Source organism: Triticum urartu, chromosome 7A, assembly GCF_056163025.1.
Source record: "Triticum urartu cultivar PI428250 chromosome 7A, HENAU_Tu73, whole genome shotgun sequence".
Classification (NCBI taxonomy): Eukaryota; Viridiplantae; Streptophyta; class Magnoliopsida; order Poales; family Poaceae; genus Triticum; species Triticum urartu.
In genome coordinates this window covers 71,491,535-71,515,419 of record NC_141879.1, presented here as the reverse complement: position 1 = coordinate 71,515,419, position 23,885 = coordinate 71,491,535, and positions in this window count along the sequence as shown.

Genomic DNA, 23,885 nt, shown 5'->3' with positions numbered 1-23,885 from the left:
GGAAACTCCAATCACCATTTTGTGCAGTTCCACCAAAATTGAGAGATGTTGCCCACGTGACATTTTAGTTGAACTGCACAAGACACTCATTCCAAAAAAAGTGTTTTGTGCAGTTCACCAAAAGGTCACAATAGCAACAAGGTGAAATGGATATCCCTATCTGCACAAAAGGTCAATAAGAATATACGAAACATATACAAAATGAAAATAAGCATCTTAATTATGTTCATGGCAATCACACAAGGACAGTAGAAATTTTAAAACGTCAGCAATGCTTCATGTTACCAGAAGCATTACGATCAACAATGAGATTCCTCAAATATGGGATTACTTTAATGGTGACATTGCTTGTTTACCAGACACAGTAAATCAACAGCAGCTAAAGAGTTGGTTTAAGGGCATGGGACCGTGGGGACACCAGGACACTCAGCGGCGTAAAGGAGCAACTTAATTATCATACTGGGGAAAACAGCAGGAGTGCCATTGTACTATGTGAGGGCAGCAAATCTAATCCTGGAGACCTTTCACTATGTGAGGGCAGCAAATCTAATCCTGTAGACCTTTTACTATGTGAGGGCAGCAAATCTAATCCCGGCGACCTTTTACTATGTGAGGGTAGCAAATCTAATCCTGAGACCTTTTACTATGTGAGGGCAGCGAATCTAATCCTGGAGACCTTTTACTATGTGATGGCAGCAAATCTAATCCTGGACATACTCTGTTGACTTGTCCACCAGCCGCCACTTTCTATCCTTTTCTCAACCAATAATAGATTTGTTCCTTATCCAGTTTGTACTGCGTTTTCCCATTATTTCCCTTTTCAACCAAGAGACCGGTTGGGCATCCGGTCTCTACTACTTTCACCATATTATTTCCTCTTTGAATCAAGTCCTAGATTCATGCTACAACTTTCCCCCCTTTCTTTGTTGTTTGAACAAAGCCCTAGACTCGAATGCATGAAGTAGCTTTACCTCTAATAATACTAAAAATTTAGGTGGCTTTGGAAGAGCTGATGGGAGTAGAAAAAGATGCACATGCAGACATGTGGGGAGCTGGGGCAGTAGAGCAAGGCTGCTTTCGAAGAACTTATACCTGAGGGTCGCTGGGATGTCGGCGGCGACAGGTCAGATCTGCGGACAATACGGCAGGGAGGAAGAAGGGTCGGAGGACCTCCCGAGCCGGCCATGTGTCGGAGAGAACAGCACGGGCAGAGGATCGGGCCCCTTCGGCAGCTGTGGGTTTCCTCCCTCAGCGGCGATGATCGTGTGAACAATGCACCTTTTAGTCCTCTATACACACCAGCCGAAGGGATCCGGCCGGATCTGTGACCAGCGGTGAGCAGAAAGAAAATGTCGCTACCGTTGTCTGGTTTATATCTGGAGAGGATGAGAGAATGAAGAGAGCAACCCTAGTAAAGCAAGCGCTCAGGCCCCTGCGTCCATATATAGTGGAGTGATTATCTTTTTTCTCTCCACAACAAGCATTTCAATGTGTGTACGTGGCATTAAAGAAAAGAAACTCTCTATTTAAGGTTACTACTGTACGACACCTACTTACTACTAGTAGTACTACAGTATTGTTCACTTGTACTCCCCGCCCCTCCATTCATTGAACAACCCCACGGGTGAATAAACATACAGTAAGTACTGTATTTATATAGAACGAACAAGCTCGAACTATTTTCGCGTAGTTAAAAGTTGAGGGTGGGGCTTTTCCCGGGCAGTACGCGCGGCAGTTTTCGGCTAGGGCCAGAAGACTATTTTAATTTTTTTAAAGCATGGAGCCGACCCCAACGATTTTAAGCTTACAGGCACGATACACGCTATCCTGGACTACTATACACATGAAACTGCCACACGAGCGTCCGGGCTGCGCTTGGCTCTTCGCTTCTTCGGGAAGTCGAACAATGATGGAATACTACTGCACTGGAGGAGTACTACAGTATGCTTCTGGCCATCTGACACCAATTGAACTGCTGTATGTCCACCGCGTGCGGGAGGGAGAGCGTGTAGCGAAAGCTTCTCCTAGTCTTGCCAGCCACCACGCTCATGGGCGAGGGAGGGACGCTCCTGCCTTTGGATGTATGACAGGTGGGCCCTACAGGTGTGTGGCCAACCTGTCATACAGCCAAAGGCAGGTGCTGTTAAGTCCGCGAGGGAGAGGATAATCAAACTTCTCGTTGATGTACGAGTTGATGCGACACATCAAAGCACTGCACTCGATATATTTCAATAATTTGCGTGTGTGACTCCCAGATGCAGAGGCCGAGGGTCATCATCCTCCTTTTCGAGAAAAAATAGACGCGTGTGTGAGAGGACGAGTGCGTACGTGCACCTCTTCTCTTCCTATATAACGTACTACTAAACTCAGAGTGCAAGTTTTTGTGAGTAGCACGATGGTGCGTGCGAGAAGTCCCGAGAGATAGGTTTAATGCATTAATTGCAATGCATGCATGCATAAAGTACATGCATTGGTCAATTTTCTCTTAATACTTGCATGCAATGATTTAATGCACCTTGGAATCTGAACATGTGTTGGGGACAACAAAATTGAGCCTTATAAAATGGAAAAACTAAAATTTTGAGATAAGCCCTATAAAACCGGAAAGGAGGGAGTAGAAAAAGAAGTACTCCATCCAGGAATAGTGCCGCACTTCGAAACTAGAACCGTCAATAAATTTTGAGCTTGCATCTCATCACATTCCAAATTACTCCATGCTATATTGAATTGCAAACCTGTTCACACCGATCACAACCTAAACGGTTTCCCACTTAGGAGCGTATTAGTACTCGGTTATAAATACTAGTATGCCAAGATGACTACACATTCCTCCTCAACTCCTCATCCACAAAAACAAACAAGTCATTCAGCATCCTTCCCTTGCGTTTGCCATGGCCAGCGTGAGTTCTGGGTCGAGAGATTGCCGCCAGGGAGAGGCGAGCATGGAAGAGGAAGCACGAGAGATGTCCTGCCTCGCTGCGAGAGCAGCCGACATGTCCCGCCGCGCGGAAGTAGCAGCACAAAGGTCCCGCCGCTTCACTGAAGTAGCACGGAGGTCCCGCCACGCCGTCGATGCAACAGACTGGTCCGGCCGCGCCGCGGAAGCAGCAGAGATGTCCCGCCGCGCCAAGAATGCAGCAGAGATGTCCCTCCGCGCCGCGGCGGCCTGGGAAAATTTCTCGCAGGCAGGCGACGACTGTTACAGGCGCATGCATGCGATCGTCCATAGCCAGATGGATCAGATCTCCGGCTCGGCGAGGTTGCAAGACGACATGATAGCCTCATTTGAACAGGCTACTGGCGTCATCCGACAACTAAGGGAGGGCAATGAGAGGCTCCGGGCCGAGTGCGACCTGCTGAGGGAGAAGATCGTCCGAAGTTCAGACCTGCAGGAGGAGACCAGTGCCTTGTTGAAGAAACTTATGGACGAGAATGACATGCTCCGCGATGAGCGCCAAAGGCTGGTGGAGGAATCCGTGGATGTTCTCAAGCAGCGTCTTGAGGACACGAAAGAGCTCATCGCCGCTCGCCGCGGAGACTAGTTTCCTGGTTTCTTTTGATGTAATAATCGGTTTAGGATGTGGATTGTGTCGTCGGTTGTGAAATGTTGGGTTCTAGTGCGGATGTTTGGCCTTTGTTGGCCTCTTGGGATGTTGCTATTTCAATCTAGTAGCTTTTAGTCCTTCGTGTTAGGCTGGAGTTGTGCTGAACTTCTTTTGAATTGTGGTGGTTTTCAGTAATGAAAATCGGAAGGGGCAAGCCCTTCTTTGATCAAAAAAAATTTAATCGTCCTTATATATTCATTAGTCTTGCTATAAGTCGCAGTAGATGCTATATAGGTCCGTCGGATCTTACATCAAGATCCGTGCTTTCAGATTTTCTTTTTTCTCTCTTAAATCTCTGTCGAGTGAGACATAGCCACACCATTAAACAGAGGCTAGGGCGCCATTAATGGAGACCTTAGGAGAGAGGTGGACGGCAGATGGAGGTCAAAGGGCTCTCCTCCCGATAAGAACGCGCAGAGGTCTGATCGCACGCCTCTCGTACTCAATTAGCTACCCTGCATGGCGCCTCCTAGCTAAAAAAATGGGGACGCGTGGTGGCACGTAAATGGTACTAGTAAGTAGAACGCCCACGGTTTCAATAATACTTGTGTTTCTGACTGTATCGTGACAGCACTTGTTCCAAGATGACTTTATTGATTGTTAATGTGTGCGCCTTCGCAAATCAGACTGCAAATTTACCACAGCATTTTGGTGCCATGTCATGGCACCAAGCCAAGTTTCGTTATTTTCATGCGTGTTTTGGATTTACAGGAATTAAAAAACTAAGTTTCTCAATGTTTCCAACCCAGCCACGACGCCCAGAATTTTGAATTTCATTCCCATTTCTTGCATGTAACCTAGAAATTAACCCGAGGACACACATGTGATTTTTCAACCAACTTTGGTGCACTGGAACATGTGCTTGTATTTCAAATTTGAATTATGCACACAAAGGTGACACGTTCCCTCCCAGAACCACGAGCCTTCCTGAGAGAAGCTCCAATTTGCAAGAAGCTTATACCAAAATTTCTTCCTATTCGGCCAATTTTTTTTTCCACGGCATGGTACTACCATGACATGACACCATGCCAAGTTTCATGATTTTAAAAATAAGTTTCTCAATGACCTCGACCGAGCTACGATGCCCATATGTTTCAATTTTATTCTCATTTTTTGCATGGGACCTACTCCCTCCTTCCATCTATATAGGGCCTAATGTGTTTTTCAAGACAGCCTTTGACTATTGACAAGATTAATAACAAATGAGATGTATACTATGAAAATTATATTATTAGAAGCTCCTTTGACATACAAAATTGAAGATATGCTTTGTGTAAGTTGCATGTCATATATTATTGCTCTAACGTTTGGTCAAAGTTAGCCTCGAAAAACGCATTAGGACCTATATAGATGGAACGAGGGAGTAGAAATTCACCCGAGGACACAAATGTGATTTTTCAACCAACTTTGGTGCACGAGAGCATGTGCTTGTAATTAAAATTTGAATTATGCACATTAGATGACCAAAAACTCAATTAATGTGTAAATAAGGCCAAACGAAGCCGGAATAATTCCAAAATTTAACAGGGCACTCATGTAGTTCTATGTTGCCTTTGTAAATAAACTCCAGGGGGACAATGTATATCGTTTCGCACTCAAAGGTGGCATGTTCCCTCTCAGAACCACGAGCCTTCTTGAGAGAAGCTTCGGTTTGCAAAATCTTATACCAAAATTTGTTCCTATTTGGCCAATTTTTTTACCACAACATGGTAGTACCATGACATGATATCCATGCCAAGTTTCATGATTTTCAGACGTGTTTTGGATTTACAAGAATTTTAAAACCAAGTTTCTCAATGTTCTCGGCCGAGCCACGATGCCCAGATGTTTTAATTTTATTCTCATTTCTTGCATGCGACCTAGAAATTCACCCGAGGACACAAATCTGATTTTTCAACCAGCTTTGGTGCACGAGAGCATGTGCTTGTAGTTCAAATATGACTTATGCACATTAAATGACCAGAAACTCAATTAATGTATAAAAACGACAAACGAACCCGGAATAATTCCAAAATTTAACAGGGCACTAATGTAGTTCTATGTTGCCTTTGTTAAGAAACTCAAGGGGGGGCAGTGTATATCATTTCACACTCAAAGGTGGCACGTTCCCTCTTAGAACCACGAGCTTCCAAATCGGCCCAATTTTTTACCACAACATCTTAGTGCCATGACATGACACCATGCTAATTTTCATGATTTCCAGGCGAGTTTTGGATTTACATGAATTTAAAATCAAAGTTTCTCGATGTTCTCGGCCGAGTCATGATGCCCAGATGTTTGAATTTCATCCTCATTTCTTCCATGGGACCTAGAAATTTAACCAAGGACACACATGTGATTTTTCAACCCACTTTGGTGCACCGGAGCATGTGCATGCAATTCATATTTAGATTATGCACGTTAAAAGTCCAGAAACTCAGTTAATGTATAAAAAGGCCAAATGAACCTGAAATAATTCCAAAATTTAACAGGGCACTCATATAGTTCTATGTTGCCTCTATAAATAAAATCAGGGGGGAGGCAGCATATATCGTTTCGCACACAAAGGAGACACGTTCCCTCTCGGAACCACGAGGCTTCACTACTAGGAAAATGCTTATACATAGAATTTTAGCAGTAGCGCCTGTTTGGGCACACAGGGTACTGGTATTTACCAGTAGCGCCGGCCAGAACGGGCGCTACTGCGAGTGAGTAGTAGCAGCGCTGGTTGGCGCGGGCCGCGTTGATGTTTAGCGGGCCACTGGGGCCAAAGGGCAGGCCACTTAGCTATAGCGTGTGTTTTGTGCCAACACTATAGCTAGTGGGCTTAGCAGTAGCGCTGGCCCATTGCCCGCGCTGTTGTTAAGCCCACTCCCTCTCCCCCGCGCGCCCCCGGGCCGGCCTGCCTCATCTCTCACTAAAGCGCACTCACACTCTCCACGCTCCTCCCTCTCAATCCCCCGCGCGCCGCCATCGACCCGCACGCTGCCGTCCCCCGGGCCGGCCCTCCTCTTGCTGCTTCGGCCGCCCTCACTTGCGCCGGCCCTCCTCCTCGCCGGCCGCCCTCCCCCGCGTCGGCCTCCTCCCCCGTCGGCCGCCCCGGCCCCCGCGCCGGCCCTCCTCCACCGTACCGAGAGGTACGCCTCCCTCTCCTTCCTCCTCCTCCCTCCCCCCTAGCTAGTTATAGTTATTAGAGTAGTTATTTTGAATCCTATGTAGTTGAAAAAATGTAGGTTATTAGAATAATTAGGTATGAACCCTAGTTAATTCGTATGAACCCTAGGTTTTTAAATTTAGCTAGGTTTTAAAGTTAGGACAGATATTTAGCTAGGTTTCTAATTAGGTGTAGTTAATAGAATTTAGGTGTTTTAGTTGTTTTAGGTGTAGTTAACAGAATTTTAGGTGTTTTAGTTGTTTTAGGTGTAGTTAACAGAATTGTAGGTATTTTTTTAGTTAAAGCAATTGTTGTTATTTTTTTAGTTAAAGCAATTTTTCCTGTTATATGCAAATTTGCAGTGGACATGTCATATTTGGAACATGTCTCATTTTGGACATGTCATATTTTTCTCGAGTGGCCTATGTTTTGCCAGAAATGTCGATTCGTTTATGTTCTGGCAAATTTCAGGCGCTCGATATGTCCTATTTTTAGCAAAGGTCATGCCAAATTTGCTAAGTGTTTGTTAATTTTGTTTTCATAATTAAGCATTTAGTTCTCGACGTCGACGATGCCTAGCCCGCATCCTCGTCGTCGACTCGGCGGAGGACTCCTAGTTGAGCCGAGGGGCCATGTCCGGGACTGGGCTCCGCCGTGCTGGTACTGGGTTGTGCTACCTTCTCGTGAGCGCAGTCCGTCGTCAACCCGGAGCCTCTTTGGTGGCAGTCACGTTGGCCTACATTGGTGGCGAGGCTTGAGTCCCCCGCGCAGGTGGTACAGCACCGTGTCACAGGGGAGAACGCGCACGTCCAGCGCTACTTGGTTGCGTTGGCGAACGGCTGGTTCTTGAATACCTGGCAGATTATTTGGGGATCTCACCGGAGCTATGATCTGGACATGGTTCCTTCTCTTTGGGTGTATACCACGGCCCACTGAACCTAGAGGAGCTATTATTCGAGATGTTTTAGTGATATTATATGATGATCTTTGCTACAAACTACTATATATGTATTCGATGATGGATTATTAATTACCTATTAGTTATTTTCTTATTGAATGCAAAAGATGAGCGACGTTTGTGCTACAAACTACTATATATGTATTCCTGATGGATTATATGATGATCTTTGCTACAAACTACTACAAACTACAAATTTTAGGTGTTTTAGTTGTTATATGATGATCTTTGCTACAAACTACTATATATGTATTCAATGATAGATTATTAATTACCTATTAGTTATTTTCTTATTGAATGCAAAAGATGAGCGCCGTTTGTGCTACAAACTACTATATATGTATTCATGACCGATTATATGATGATCTTTACTACAAACTACTACAAACTACAAATTTTAGGTGTTTTAGTTGTTATATGATGATCTTTGCTACAAACTACTATATATGTATTCGATGATGGATTATTAATTACCAATTAGGAAATGTCTGATGACGAAAGGGAATTCGCTATGTGCGAGTACTGCGAAGATAAGCGCGGTCTGTGCGACATGCCTCACTTGGTAGAAGGTTGGTGTCAGTGTCAAAACCGGCGGATCTCGGGTAGGGGGTCCCGAACTGTGCGTCTAGGCCGGATGGTAACAGGAGGCAGGGAACAAGATGTTTTACCCAGGTTCGGGCCCTCTTAATGGAAGTAAAACCCTATGTCCTGCTTGATTAATATTGATGATATAGGTAGTACAAGAGTAGATCTACCACGAGATCAAGGAGGCTAAACCCTAGAAGCTAGCCTATGGTATGATTGTTGTATATGGAGTCGATTGCCTACGGACTACAACCCTTCGGTTTATATAGACACCGGATAGGGTTAGGGTTACATAGAGTCGTTTACAATGGTAGGAGATCTTGAATATCTGCATCGCCAAGCTTGCCTTCCACGCCAAGGAAAGTCCCATCCGGACACGAGACGAAGTCTTCAATCTTGTATCTTCATAGTCCAGGAGTCCGGCTGAAGTTATAGTCCCGCTACCCGAACACCCCCTAATACAGGACTCCCTCAGTAGCCCCTGAACCAGGCTTCAATGACGACGAGTCCAGCGCGCAAATTGTCTTATGCATTGCAAGGCGGGTTCCTCCTCGAAGTCCTTCATAGAATATTGTAAACACCAAGAGTAGTGTCCGGCTCTGCAAAATAAGCTTCCACATATTGCCATAGAGAGAATAATATTAACACAAATCAAATCTACTGATGTATTCCGTAGTGCGTCATCACACTACAGCCAAGTCCTTCACTCGAATCGTTTTCACTTTTCCACCTCAGCGTGTTTTGCGAGGCGGTATCCTTGGCACGTCTTGTCAAAGTAGAGATCGCATGCCCCCTTTTACGGGATTCTCATCAATACGGACGTGGGTAACCCAACTGCACCACTTATTACGGCGCTTGGGAGCCAAGCGAGTTTTACTAGGCAGGTGGGGACGCACAACCGCATCCGCCCATATAAGGGGACAAGGATCCACCTTTTTACCTACGCCTTCTTCCTCCTTTGCCTATCCATCTCCTGCGCACCCGAGCTCCAGCGCCCAAGCCTGCACTTCCCACCTCAACCTTCTCCGGCAATGTCTGGAGCGGGAGGCAAGTGGATGGTCTCCTCCGCTACGGAGGGCCAAGTCAAGAAGCTAAGGAAGGCCGGATACCTGTCTAAGGACATCACGCACCGGCTTCCCGAAAAGGGGCAGCTTCTCCCCACCCCAAGGCCCCATGAGAGGGTAGTATTTCTTCCCCACTTCCTCCGCGGACTGGGTTTTCCACTCCACCCATTTGTCCGGGGGCTCATGTTCTACTACGGCCTGGATTTCCACGATCTGGCCCCAAACTTCATCCTTAACATCTCGGCGTTTATCGTCGTGTGCGAGGCTTTCCTCCATGTCCGCCCTCATTTTGGCCTCTGGCTCAAGACCTTCAACGTCAAGCCCAAGGTGGTGCGCGGCAGCCAGGCGGAGTGCGGAGGCGCCATGGCAGGCAAGATGGCCAACGTCCTATGGTTCGAGGGCTCTTTTGTGGAGACGCTAAAGGGGTGGCAATCCGGGTGGTTTTACATCACCGAGCCACGCGATCCGAACTGGATCGCAGCCCCCGAGTTTCGATCCGGACCCCCCCACGCGGCTTATGTCCTGGAAAGAGACGGGCCTGTCGTGGGGTGATGAAAAAGAGGTGACCGGATTGCAAACATGCATCCAGTCCCTGGTGAACAAGCCAATCCGGCTTGTTAATGTAATCCAGGTTATGCTCGTCCGCTGGATCATCCCGTGCCAACAACGGGATTTTAATCTGTGGGAGTTCGACCCGGCGCAACACCAAACCCTTAGCAGGATCTTCGACACGACGTACGAAGATGCCTGGAAGGTGCTATTCAAGGGCGCCGAGGCTCCCGCATCTGCTTCCGAAGACCCAGCCCCAGCTCTACTAGTGAAGCTGCTGGTTCCGGCACCTTATGTGGTGCCGGAGAAGAAGGCCAAGAAGAAGAAGACCACGGGGACTCGAAAGAGTGCCCGTAACGTGGTGGTGTCGGACTCGTCATCCGACGAGTCCGAGACGCCCTCTTCCCATGAAAACGAGGAGGAGGAAGAAGAAAACTCTCCCCCCCCCAGCGGAGGGAGGAGAGAAGAGGAAGGCCGCCCCAACGGGGGAGGCCGAGGGGTCTAGGAAAAGGAAGACCCCTCCGCCGGACTACTCCCCCGACGCCGAAGAGGGCGGAGAGGAGTGGCCGAACAGGGCCAAGCGTCCGGCGAAATCGTAAGTTCGGATATCAGAGCAACTCATGATGTTCCTTTGTTGCACAGCTTTCCCTAATGTCGAACGTAATTATGCAGCCCGCCCTGGGCCGAATTCAACGAATCGTCGAGCGGCTCCCTGGACTCATCGGACGTGAACTCAGTTCCGCCCGCTGTCTCCCCCCACACTGCAGACGACGCCGAAGTGGCGATGTGACAAGCTCCGGGGCAGGAGGAGGTGGTCCTGGAGGAGCCGCAAGGCAACCTCCCGGACTCCAGGAGTGAAGGGGATAAGGCCCCCCAGGGCTCCATGTCCGGCTTTGTGCCGGACACTGCGCCGGAATCTTCCACAGTTCCGGACCGCGGTAGGCGAACTCCTTCCAAGAGGAGCAAGCCTTCTGAGCTAGCGGCCTCCGCCCAACTGGAGGTGCCGGACAATCTGCTGGAGGTGCTTGACGGCGCCTCCATCGACGAGGGGCACCGTACTATTATTAGTATGGTGATCCAGAAGGTTCAGTACGTCAAGAGCGGACTGACTGAAGCTTGCGCTAGCCTTCTAACAGGCTTTGAGGTAAGTAAAAATATGTAAAAATATGACCGCATAGACAGTAGCCCCTGATGCTCTGTTTGGCGTTCGGAAAGAAAAAGTCGAATAGAGGATCTATTAAATATCGCAGGAGTCTAACAAAAAGGAGTCAACATGCGTATGCAGGCTTCGCTGCTATCCACCGCCGCACTGACTGTGGAGGTGGGTGTCCGGAAGCAGGACCTCGAGCGGATCGAGCAAGAGCTCGGCCTTGCCAAGTGGCGGCTCGAGGAGGAAGAAGGTAAGAAATACCTTACAGAAAAAGTGCCTATAAAAAGGCTTGATTACAAAAAAGAGTAACAGGATTGTACTGCTTATTGTAGGGGCCACGACTGAGGTGGCGACCCTTAAGCAGGCGCTGTCTGAGGCCGAAAAGAAAACGGCCGCGGAGCGCACCGAGCGAGACAGGCTTGGGGCTCAGGTCGGCGAGGTGCAGCAAGAGCTTCAGGCTCTCATGAAAAAACATGAGAGTTTGGAGCTTGAGTCAAAGGCGCAAGCATCCGAGCTCGCGACGGCCCTTGAGACTGCCAAGTCTGCCAAGGCCGAAGCCCAAAAGGCCCTCCAAGAGTTGGAGGAGATGAGGAAGATAGCAGCGGGTAAGGCATTCTTCATGCAAAGAAGAAATATAAAAGTAAACTACTTGTTACTTACCCGAATCCAGAGCTCTCCAGGGGCATTCGCAGATCTTCCCCGCAGCGTATCCGACGCCGCCGCATTCTACCGAGCTAAAGAGGGAAGCTCGATGGAGAAGGTGTTCTGGTCTCAGTATTCTGAGGCCGGACACCCTGTGCGTTTGAACGACCAGCTGAAACAGCTAGTCGAGCTCCACAAGGCGGCTGAACAGGCCATGAAGGGCTTCATAGTTCGGCTGTGGCCCAGAGAGGCCCTTCCTGGGAGCTATTTCGGGCTGGTGCGGCGGCTGGTGGAGGCCTGTCCGAGGCTCGAGGTCATCAAGCGCTTCGTCTACATCGAAGGTGCCCGTCGGGCCCTTGCCCGTGCAAAGGTGCACTGGGGTAAGCTGGACGGTGAGAAGCTTGTGAAGGACGGGCCGCCGCCGAGGAAGGAGCATCGCAAGCCCGAGAACAACTACAAGGATGTTCTTGCAGGTGCCCGCCTTGTGGCGGATGAATGTACCAAGGATGTGATTTTTGAATGAAGTCGCTCGTGTTTATCCTGTGCGCTGAAAACTTGTTCATATGCGCTAAGCAATGCTTATTGAATTTAAAATATTACTTTCTGTGCGGCCGTTTATCAAAAAATTGAGAGATGGCCAGTCGTCGGCTTCTGCCCCCATGCCACTAGTGCTGGGGTGTTCGGGATAAACCTGAGCGCTCTTTTTCCCATAGTTGGGTCCTTCGAGGGAGACGCTCAGCACAACGAACCAGGCAATCGGACTATAATGCTTGAACACTCTCACTTAGCCATAGAACTCTATAATTTTAAATTTCGGCGAAGCCCCTAGTTCGGAAGACCGAGTTCGGGGCGCTATCCACGCCTTGGCCGGACAAAGACAGCTCCTCGCTCGAAGCAGCATAAGTGCTTAGGGACTCGAAAAACCTCTCAAACAGCGACCGTCTCTCGCCTCATCATGACAGTCAGTTTTAGCTTTCTCCACTGAGGTGCTTAACCCAGCTGAACCGGGGCACAATCGCAGTGGTTCTCCTAGTTCTACCTTAGCCGATAGAGCGGAACGTAAGGCACCAAAACATAGGAGCCGGGGTGCCGCACTTGTGAAAGTGTACAGACTTCTCACGCCATTATGAGGGGTACTGAAGCCCCTGGCGTGTTTGCCGTACCATGGTGTACGGGTGCAATCATGTCATTTAATAAACATAAATGTGAAAAGAAGATAATGCAAAAAATAGTCAAGAAGCTAAGCATTGTTTATAGAGAGGCTATTTATCAAAGCCGAACGATACAAATAATGCGGTAAGCAAAAGATATTGGACTATTCAGTATGTCCTGACCAGGGGCAGGCCGTGGAATTGTATTTAAAACAGGTATACCGCTCGTAACAGAGACCACCTGGGAGTTCCATAATGCGGCATGGCTTGTCTGCCTCCCTGGATCTTGCATCGTTTGTGCGGCAGTCGAATTGCTGAACAGGTCGTCCGAAGTATGGAGTCCTGAAAGTAAGAAAAAATTAAAAAAAGAATCCGACAGCCCCTAGTACGTTTTAAGCCGTATTTTGGGCGTGCCGTTATTGTGCCCCTTACCCTGTGCCCATGGTATTTCAAGGGCGTAGTTATGTACGCGAGGTACTGGTTTCGCTATGTCGCGAAAGCTGGGGTTGGGGCCGCATTGCTACGCTTGCTCAGAGTGTGCCAGGCGGTCCTGCTGTGGGTTACTCCGGGCACGCTTGGCAGTGTCTGGCTTTTTAATGGCCGAACTGGAGAATTGCCTGAGAAGGCTACTTTGTACCTCCGCTGCGAGAGCCGCCGTATGCTCCTCCGTACGGAGGGAGCGTTCAATGTTTCCGTTCACCGTAATTACTCCTCGAGGGCCTAGCATCTTGAGCTTGAGATATGCGTAGTGCGGCACCGCATTGAACTTTGCGAATGCGGTTCGTCCGAGCAGGGCGTGATAGCCACTGCGAAACGGGACTATATCGAAGATTAACTCTTCGCTTCGGAAATTGTCCGGGGATCCGAAGACCACGTCAAGTGTTACTGAGCCTGTACAGTTGGCTTCTACACCTGGTATAACGCCTTTAAAGGTCGTTCTTGTGGGCTTAATCCTTGAGGGATCTATGCCCATTTTCCGCACTATATCCTGATAAAGCAGGTTCAGGCTACTGCCGCCGTCCATGAGGACTCCTGTGAGATGAAATCCGTTGATGATTGGGTCGAGAACCAATGCGGCGAAGTCGCCATGACGGATGCTAGTGGGATGGTCCCTTCGATCAAAAGTGATCGGGCAGGAGGACCATGGGTTGAACTTTGGGGCGACTGGCTCCATCGCGTATACGTCCCGTAGCGCACGCTTCCGCTCCCTCTTGGGAATGTGGGTTGCGTATATCATGTTCACCATCCGCACTTGTGGGGGAAAGCCCTTCTGTCCATTGTTGTTCGGCGGCTTGGGCTCCTCGTCGTTGCTATGCAGCCCCTTGTCTCTGTTTTCGGCCCTTAACTTGCCTGCCTGCTTGAACACCCAACAATCCCTGTTAGTGTGATTGGCTGGCCTTCCGAGGGTGCCATGTATCTGGCACAAGCGATCGAGTATTCGGTCCAAACTGGACAGGCCCTGAGTATTCTTTTTGAATGGCTTTTTCCGCTGACCGGATTTATAGCCTTTGAATCCGGCATTGACTGTCGTGTCTTCATTGCTGTCGCTGTTAACGCGGCGTTTTTGCTTATTCCGACGTGTCCTGCCACTTTTGTCCTTGGTATCCAAATTACCAGGGTTCTTTGATAAGTTGTTACTGTGAGCTAGCCAGCTGTCTTCTCCCGCGCGAAAGTGGATCATGAGTGTCATGAGGGCTGCCATGGATTTCGGCTTTTCCTGTCCCAGGTGCCGGGCAAGCCACTCGTCGCAGATGTTATGCTTGAAGGCTGCTAGGGCCTCTGTGTCCGGACAGTCGACTATCTGGTTTTTCTTTGTTAGGAACCATGTCCAGAATTGTCTGGCCGATTCCTCTGGCTGCTGAATTATGTGGCTTAAGTCGTCGGCATCCGGCAGTCACATGTAAGTGCCCTGGAAGTTGTCGAGGAATGCGGCTTCCAGGTCCTCCCAAGAACCGATTGCGTCTGGTGGCAAGCTGTTAAGCCAATGCCGGGCCGGTCCTTTAAGTTTGAGCGGGAGGTATTTGATGGCGTGTAGATCATCGCCACGTGCCATGTGGATGTGAAGGAGATAATCCTCGATCCATACCGCCGAATCTGTTGTGCCATCGTATGATTCGATGTTTACGGGTTTGAAACCCTCTGGGATTTTATGATCCATTACTTCATTCGTGAAGCATAGCGGGTGTGCGGCGCCTCTGTACTGGGCTATATCACGACGCAGCTCGGAAGAGCTATGTCTGTTGTGTTCGGCCCGGCCGGATTTGTTGTATCCGGAGTGAAGATCATTGTCACATGCCGTAGGGCGCCTGCGCGATCCGTAGATCAATCTTGTTTGTCTTGCCTTATCCTCCAGTATGTCTCGCAGGTCGGGTGCATTTTCCCGTGCCTTAGTTGAGCGGCGTCGGGGCATGGCTTGGGTGGAGGGCCGAGAGGCCTCTCTATCGCGGCCGCGAGGTGGCCGGTCTGCCATGTCATGCGCTGGTGATGTAGGTGCTTCCTCCTCTGATCGGGGTAGCGTCCTGCGCTTCGGGTAACTCTTGGAGGGGCGTTCGAGTTCATACTCGTCGGCCGTAAGCACTTTAGTCCATCTGTCAGCTAGCAAATCTTGGGCAGCTCTAAGCTGTTGCTGCTTTTTCTTGAGGCTGCTTGCCGTGGCTAAAAGCCTGCGTTTAAAACGCTCTTGATCGGCGGGGTCTGATGGTATGACGAATTCATCATCATCGAGGCTTTCCTCGTCTTCGGAGGGAGGCGTATAGTTATCATCCTCGACCTCTCGGTCTGTCGCTCTCTCATGAGGGCTGGCATCTCCATCTTCCTGTGTCGAATCTTGCTGAGGTGGGTGTTCTTCGGCGCTATCCGGGGTAGTATTATCTCCCATGCCGGAAGCACCATTTTTGCTTTGGCGGGATTTAGAGCGGCGCCGCTGACGTTGGCGCTTTGGCTGTTTCTTGGGGGCGTCATCCCCCACTGTTCCATCGCCATCTCCATCTTTTGGAGTATCCACCATATATATGTCATATGACGAGGTGGCCTTCCAGCGCCCTACAGGTGTTGGTTCCTGTTCATCTCCTACATCGTCGTCCATGCCGTCGATGTCTTCGGAGCTGAAGTCAAGCATGTCGGTTAGATCGTCGACAGTGGCTACAAAGTGGGTGGTGGGTGGGCTTTGAATTTCCTCGTCGTCCGTATCCCACCCTCGCTGACCGTAGTCCGGCCAGGGCTCTCCTGATAAAGAGAGAGACTTAAGAGAATTCAGGATGTCGCCAAAAGGCGAATGCTGAAAGATGTCTGCGGCGGTGAACTCCACTATCGGTGCCCAATCGGATTCGATTGGCAAGGGCGTGGGGGGTTCGGAGTCCGGGGAGGAGTCCGGATCCTCGGAGTCACGGGTCGTGCAGAGTGCAGGGCTAGCGTTCGGCTCGATAACTTTCGGGATCGCAGCCCCCGAGGTGACGTCCAACCACTCATCCTCGATTGGCGCAATAGGCTCCGAGTTAGGGGTTGGAACCGATGCGTGTGCGGCCTCCAGGACACTGTCCGGGGGAAGAGCTAGATCATGCCCCTCGAGATAGTGTGGCGCGCTTGGCCATGGCTCGAGCCCGTCGAAGATCAAGTCTCCGCGGATGTCAGCCGTGTAGTTTAAGCTTCCAAACCTGACTTGATGGCCAGGGGCGTAGCTTTCGATCTGCTCCAGGTGGCCGAGCGAATTGGCCTGCAGAGCGAAGCCGCCAAAGACGAAGATCTGTCCGGGGAGCAAAGTCTCACCCTGGACCGCATCGTTGTTGATGATCAAAGGAGCCATCAGGCCTAAAGGCGACGACACAGAGGAACTCCCAATGAAAGCACCAATGTCGGTGTCAAAACCGGCGGATCTCGGGTAGGGGGTCCCGAACTGTGCGTCTAGGCCGGATGGTAACAGGATGCAGGGAACACGATGTTTTACCCAGGTTCGGGCCCTCTTGATGGAGGTAAAACCCTACGTCCTGCTTGATTAATATTGATGATATAGGTAGTACAAGAGTAGATCTACCACGAGATCAAGGAGGCTAAACCCTAGAAGCTAGCCTATGGTATGATTGTTGTATATGGAGTCGATTGCCTACGGACTACAACCCTCCGGTTTATATAGACACCGGATAGGGTTAGGGTTGCATAGAGTCGGTTACAATGGTAGGAGATCTTGAATATCCGCATCGCCAAGCTTGCCTTCCACGCCAAGGAAAGTCCCATCCGGACATGGGATGAAGTCTTCAATCTTGTATCTTCATAGTCCAGGAGTCCGGCTGAAGGTATAGTCTGGCTACCCGAACACCCCCTAATCCAGGACTCCCTCAGTCGGCGCTTCAGCATCAAGCTCCAAGAGACCTTCGATGTTGAAACGGTACGCAATGACGACAAGTGTTTTTTGTTATTTTTTGCACGACTTCTCTGCTTCTTCAACGTGTAATTTCCGTCTTTTACAATTCGACTAGCTTATCCCATGCCATGCAAGACGCTATGTCTTGGAGAAGATGTGTTTTGAAGATCATGAAAGAATGGAGACAAAGATAATTCAACTAAGGACCCATCATGGTTATGATTTTGCTGTAAATCTATACAATTCTATGAACTCATCCAATTTTGGTTGCCTAAATTGTGAAGCCCTTTGCAAGGCATATGACTTTCATGAGGGTATGCTTCTCACCTTCGATCTTGGTGATCCTGACATCAACAAAAATGATATGACCATTTGGGTCCTTGTTGACACGCTTCCAGTTCTACCGCTATGTGAGTTTCTTAAACATATTTACTACGTAATCTATATTGTTTATTTCAAAATATTTGACAGTTTATTTCCATTGACAACTTATTTTCATTCTTCAAAAAATGTACGAAATATGCTAGACAGAACCTAGTACTACAATGATGAAGCACAATTAACTTATAAGGAGCAAGATGGTCTTATCGCATTTTTTACTGATATTGAGAATTACAATAGCTATTATCAAACTCCTCCACATTATGGTTAATACGTGCCACTAGTGCACGTGTTGAACTACGGTAACATCAATGGAGATATCATGGTAAGATTTTCTACTATTATGACATCCGTGCATCTTTTGCATAAATTCTTCTAAAACTAAACTATATTGCTAACTACAAAGTTATTACTATGTTTTTGAACACAAAATCCCGATGGATTGTGTGCCTCATATGATGTTGAAGAGAGGTCGCGTTAATGTTATGAGCTTACGTCCACCACAGCCAGGTCAGCCGCAGTATCCACATCACTCCTGTCCATACCGGATTTCTAAAAGCGAGGAAGCCCTGATAATTGATAATTTCAAAAAATGTTTGAACCATCGTAGAGAGCTACTTGGAAGAAACATTGTGCGTAGGCCACGACTTGGAGACAAGATGATCTCCATTCTTTATTATCGAGAGTCAATTTTCCTTAATGCAGCGTCAATGCCTATCTTGTTTTATGATATTTTACCTAAGAGAGGGTAGAGTAGGTCCTATGAGAGGAGTAGGTTGTAGCTAGAATGTGGTTTTATGTGCTACAATGTGTTAGAGTTGATGATGAGGAGGAGGAGTTGTGATTATGACTAGTGACCAACTTGTTATATGATGTCTCATTGACGAACATTGTTTGATGGTGATGACAAGTGGTAATGAATATGCTATTTAAACATACTAGTTCATGATGAGTTGTTATTGTATAAAAGATATATCTGTTTAAACATGTACAATGCCAAAATGCTAAAAAAACCATAAAAGTTAGCAGTAGCGCAGGCCTAAAAACGCGCTACTAGTAGTTGAACTTACCAGTAGCGCTGGCCTAAAAACGCGCTAATAGTAATTGAACTTACCAGTAGCGCTGGCCTAAAAACACGATACTGCTACAAAATAGCAGTAGCGTCGTAGCAGTAGCGCTGGTGCCAGCGCTACTGGTAGCACAAAAACCGGCGCTACTGGTAAGCATTTTACTAGTAGTGCTTGTTGAGAGAATCTCCGGTTTTGCAAGAGGCGTATACCAAAACTTGTCCCAATTCAGCCAAAAATTATACGTATGAAAACAGGGTTTAGATTATCCCAAACATCTCGCTACCTAGACCAATAATGTACTATGATTTGAATTCAACATAAAATGGATACAAATATTTGAATTGGAGAGCGTATGGTACATGTAGTTCATAGTGAAATATGATTACTGCTATATGTATGTTTTTTGTTATCAAGATAATATTTAAATTATTGTATAACTTGACAACAATCGTATTCAAATAAGGAAAATTGATTCAAATTTAGTCCATATGGTAGATGATAATATGTGTGTTCACATGGTGGAGTAAAATGTTCATATATGATGGAAGATCAAAATGTATGACTACATCAATTATAAACCGCAAGGTCACCTAACGATATATTCGAATTCAACATAACGTGGATTCAAAAATTAAAATTCGAGATCATAGCATCTGTAATCATATAAAAAGGGACATTACTCTTTATTTGGTGGGAATTGATTTGTTTTTTGTTGTTGTTGAGGGAAGTGCGAATCGATTTGGTAGTGTGCAGGGTAATCTTGTTCTCCCGATTTTTTTTACATTTTTCTTGTAGTTTTTTCAATGGCATCTATAGCAATATAGTAAAAGGGGACATGACTCTCTTGTGTCTTGTATGAATTGTTTTTTTACACGTTAAGTTTGTTCTGCCGAACAAGGAATCCGCACCTTGTTATCCTGAAATTTTCAAGCTCGAGTATCTTTTGTCTCACCTGCTTTGAAACTCCATCTTCTTCAACCCGTGCCGCGCCTTGTTATCCCGAAATTTGGACACGCGCGAGAACTCCCTCCTCATCCGAAATCGCTCCCGCAGCCAAACACGCGAAATCCCCCTTCTACCCCTCAGCCGGAAATGAAGCTCCACGTCGCGGTGTCAAAACCGGTGGGGGTACGCTGGTAACTTACCCTACATTTCAGACAAGCGCGTCCCAAAGCTTGGCTCCCCCCTCCCCCTTCGCCCCCCATTCGTACACCTAGGCCACCAAAACCCGCGAAACCCCACGCTCCTCCGTCGGCCTCCCGACCACCGCCCAGTCGGAGACTCTTCCCTGACTACGTCGTCCACCGCAACAGCTCGTCCTCCCTCATCCACCACACCAGATGAGGATCCGTTGTCGATCTCGTCGTCCCGCCGGATCAGCCGCCCTATCCTCCACCTCCAAGGAGCTGCCCCAACGTTCGCCTCGTCTATCGCGCCACCTCAATCCCCACAACACCGTCTTGACCTGCCCCATCGGAACCGCAGCACCCTCACCAATTCCTCCGATGAAGCCAAGGCCAACTCGGCGCCACCAAGGAGGTTCTGCACTCACCGCTGCATTTTATATTTTATTCGATCTCACGGGGCTGCCGGTGCTCAATACCGAGCACACATGGCGTGTCTCCATCAACGGCGTCGTCGCCGGCCACATCATCCATGGCGTCTCTTCCCCATGTCGTTGCTTCCTCGGCGGCGGCTTCCACAATGGCACTAGCTGCTCCTGCTTCGGCTCTCGCTCGCGTTGCGGCTCTGTTCTTGCTGTCAGTCGCGCTGCTGCACTGCTCCTGCTTTCGTTCGTGCTACTGCTCTGCTCTTGCTCTCGCTTGCGCTGCTACTGCTACTGCACGACCTCCGACAGCTACAGGAGTTGCTGCTTTAGCACTCGCTCGCGGTGCTACTGCACGACTTGCTCTCTGCTAGTGCGTTCCCTGCTCGAGCATCTGCTGATTTAGATCACTGCTTCTCTGCTACTAGTGCTCGAACGCCCTAAACATCTATTGCAATGCTCTGTTACTAGTTCAATCAGTTTCGACTGTGAAGTTCATTTTCTTCAGTTAAGTTCAGAGTGAACAGTACTTACAGGATCTGTCGGAGCGGCTGTGGCGCGGCTGATGCGTTTTACATCTAGCACTTTTTGGTGATGTATTTTACATCATCTATTGCAGATGATATTAGGGTCCCACTTCAGATTACGTTGTCGGTCTTGTCATGCTTCAGCCTCGTCGCCGTACACCTTAGCGGAGCTGCTCCAATGACGGAACCGTCCATCACAGCAGAGCAGTAACCTCGGCGCCGTTTCCAGAGGCCTCAGATCTTCTTCCCCGCCTCCAATAGTCACACCAGCATCATCACCATCCTCCATGTCCAACCCAATGATGCTGAGGTCCACAAGGCTATGCCAAAGAGGTTGTACACTCGTCGCATCACTTTGTTTCTCCATTCCTCCGTTCTTCCAATTCATGTGACCCAAACACCCAGATTGACTGAAATCCTATGTTTCCAAATACTCTGTTTTGCGCGTGCATTCCTATCCTATTCATGTGTTTTTCCTGTCCCTGCGTTTATAGAATCCTCCAATTCTAAGGAGCCCTTATAGATTTACTTCATTTTCAGATAGGCGTCAAAGAAAACTCTGTGTGTTATGTCCTGCTCCTGCCGTGCCGTCATCCACCCCACCTAAGGTGCACCATTGATAGAAGCATTCACTGCAGCAGAGATCCCCCTGCAGACTTCCTTTCACCGCCTCAGATCATCTTCCCCGTTGCCGGCAGCCACGCCAACTGCATTACCATCATCGACTGAGGAGATGAACCTGAGGACTACACAGTTCCGGAAGAGAGGTCGCAGTCTTTCATGTTTGCTTACGTTATACATTGGTTATTATTACCTGCTACTTTATCGTTCAATCTTCAGTTTTGAATTGCCCATGGGTCTCATATCGAGCCAACAACGAATAGTATCTGTCTACTATCTCCGGCAACTCCGGCGAACGGCGGCGGCGGTCCGGCGGGGCGGCGGTGCTCTGGCGGCGGCGGCGGGGCGACGGCGGGGGCCGGCTAGGGTTAGGGTTTTTCGGGTGGGGCGGCTTGGGCTTCGGCCGGGGCCTCGGGGCGCTATAAAAAGGCCTGGCCAGGAGGAGTCCTGGCCGGTTACGGCCCAAGGTCGGTTCGGACTTTTTTTTCTTTTTTTTAGAAAAATAATTACGCTCGAAAAAAAAAAGAAATACTAAACTGACTCCAAAAATCCCGAAATAAATTTTCCCCGTCTTCTAAAATCAAGCCACACAGGATGAACATTTATTTGGGGCCCAAATGGCACATTTTCCTAAATTCAAATAAAATAACAAAAAAACCAAAATAAAATCTTATTTGATTTTTTTTATTTAATCCTCAATATTTATTTATTTTGGGAAAGTCATTTTATTCCCTCTCTCATATTTTTGTAATAGAAATAATTGAAGAGAAAATAAATAAAATCAAATGATCCTATTTTCCAAATTTGAGACAACTCAAATATGAAAATAATGAAATCCCCAACTCTCTCCGAGGGTCCTTGAGTTACGTGAAATTTCTAGGATCAACCAAAATGCAATATAATATGATATGCAAAGATGATCTAGTGTATAACATTCCAAATTGAAAATTTGGGATGTTACAAACCTACCCCCCTTAAGACGAATCTCGCCCTCGAGGTTCGGGTTGGCTAGAAAATAGGTGATGGTGGTCCTTCAGCAAATCTTCCTCTCGTTCCCAGGTGGCTTCATCCTACGTGTGGTGGCTCCACTGAACCTTGCAAAACTTGATAACCTTGCTGCGGGTGACTCGACTGACATACTCTAGAATCTTAACTGGTTTCTCCTCATAGGTCAAATCACTGTCCAACTGAATTGCTTCCAGTGGTACAGTATCTCTCAGTGGTATATCAGCCATCTCTGCGTGGTACTTCTTCAACTCGGATACGGGGAACACGTCGTGAACTCCTGACAATCCTTCGGGCAATTCCAACTTATAGGCTACTTCTCCCATACGCTCCAAAACTTTGTATGGGCCTACAAAACGTGGCGCTAACTTTCCCTTAACTCCAAAGCGCTTAACTCCTCGAAGTGGTGATACTCGAAGATAAACTCAGTCTCCGGCTTCGTAAACTATCTCCTTACGTTTAGAATCTGCATAACTCTTCTGCCTGGATTGAGCTACCTTGAGCCTATCACGAATCAATTTCACTTTCTGTTCAGACTACCTTATCATATCCGGTCCAAACAACTGGCGGTCTCCAACTTCATCCCAAGACAACGGGGTCCTGCACCTTCTTCCGTACAAGGCTTCAAAAGGGGCCATCTTCAAACTGGATTGATAGTTGTTGTTGTAAGAGAACTCTGCATATGGCAAATTCTCGTCCCAGCTAGATCCGTAATCTAGCGCACAAGCTCTTAGCCCATCCTCCAAAATCTGATTGACTCTCTCAGTCTGTCCATCTGTCTGCAGGTGGAAAGTTGTGCTAAACTCCAGTCTGGTTCCCAAGGTTTCATGCAACTAATTCCAGAACTTTGAGGTAAATTGGGTTCCACTATCTGATACTATGCTCCTTGGAACTCCATGCAGACAAACGATTCTAGTCATGTATACCTTTGCCAACTTTGCACTGGTATAGGTAATCTTCACTAGAATGAAATGAGCTACCTTTGTCAAACGATCGACTACAACCCATATCGAGTCATAACCTGAACGTGTTCTGGGCAATCCTGTAATAAAATCCATGCCTAACTTATCCCACTTCCATTCGGGTATCAGCAATGGCTGTAGCAATCCTGCTGGCTTCTGATGCTCTGCCTTTACTCTCTGACATACATCACAAACTGCTACATACTCCACAATATCCTTCTTCATTCCGGTCCACCAGAAAGTATCCTTCAAATACAAATACATCTTGGTATTTCCTGGGTGAATCGAATACGGTGAATCATGGGCCTCTTGTAAAATTAACTTCCTGATCTCCGAATCATTAGGCACACAAACACGGTCTTCAAACCATAAGGTATCGTGCTCATCTTCACGAAATCCCTTAGCTTTTCCTTTGCTCATTTTCTCTTTTATAGCGGCAATCTCCTTGTCAGTCTTCTGGGCTTCTCTGATCTTATCCATCAAAGTAGACTGAATCTCCAATGCTGCTACATAGCCTCTCGGGACTATCTCCAAACATAGGTCATGAAGATTTTCGGCTAACTCCCTTGGTAAATCTCC